The sequence below is a fragment of the Chrysochloris asiatica genome, unplaced genomic scaffold, assembly GCF_000296735.1.
Source record: "Chrysochloris asiatica unplaced genomic scaffold, ChrAsi1.0 scaffold00531, whole genome shotgun sequence".
NCBI lineage: Eukaryota > Metazoa > Chordata > Mammalia > Afrosoricida > Chrysochloridae > Chrysochloris > Chrysochloris asiatica.
This window is the reverse complement of record NW_006409049.1, coordinates 375,140-376,055: the sequence shown is the minus strand read 5'-3', so window position 1 is coordinate 376,055 and position 916 is coordinate 375,140.

The window sequence follows — 916 nt, the reverse complement described above, 5'->3', positions numbered from 1 at the left end:
GATAACATTGCAAAGAATGAGTATTCCCTAATACTTAATTGTTCTCGTGAGGAACCTGTACCTAGACCAGATGGCGTTGTTAGAACAGAACAAGGAGATGGTGAATAGTTTAAAATCAGGAAAGATGTGTGCCAGGGTTCTTTTCTTTCATCATACTTATTCAACTTACATGCTGAGTAAGTAATCTATGAAACTTGATTATACGAAGAAAAATATGTCATCAAGATTGCAGGAAGACTCTTGAACAATCTGAGATATGCAGATGATCCAACCTTGCTAGCTGGAAGTTGTTGTAAAGTGCTGTTGAGTCATTTCCCACCCATAATGACCCTGTATAGGGTTTCCAAGGAGCAGCTGGTGAGTCTGAACCACCGACCTTGTGGTTCAAATGACTTTGCAGTCCAGCGCAGTAGCCCACAGCACCACACCAGGAAGTAAGAGGACTTAAAATACTGGAGAGGATCAAAGATTACATGTATGGATTGTACCTCAATGTAAAGAAAACAAAAATTCTCACAACTGGACCAATAAATAACAGCAAGAAAAATGGAGAAAGATAGAAGTTGTCAAAGACTTCATTTTTTTGGACCCACAATCCACACTCAATGAAGCAGCAGTTAAGAAACCAAACAGTGTATTTACTGCATTAAGGCAATGTATTTACTACACAAGACCTCTTTATAATGCATAAGAAACAATGTAAGTTTGAGGACTAAGGTACATCTAAGCCAAGACATGTTATTTTCAATAACCCCAAATGCATTTGAAATTTGGGAAATGATGAAGATCTTAGAAGAATTAATGAATTTGAATTTTGGTATTCTTGTTGTTGTTGTCAGATGCCATCGAGTAGGAACCGACTCATAGTGACCCCATGCACAGCAGAACGAAACAATGTCTGATCCTGGGCCAACCT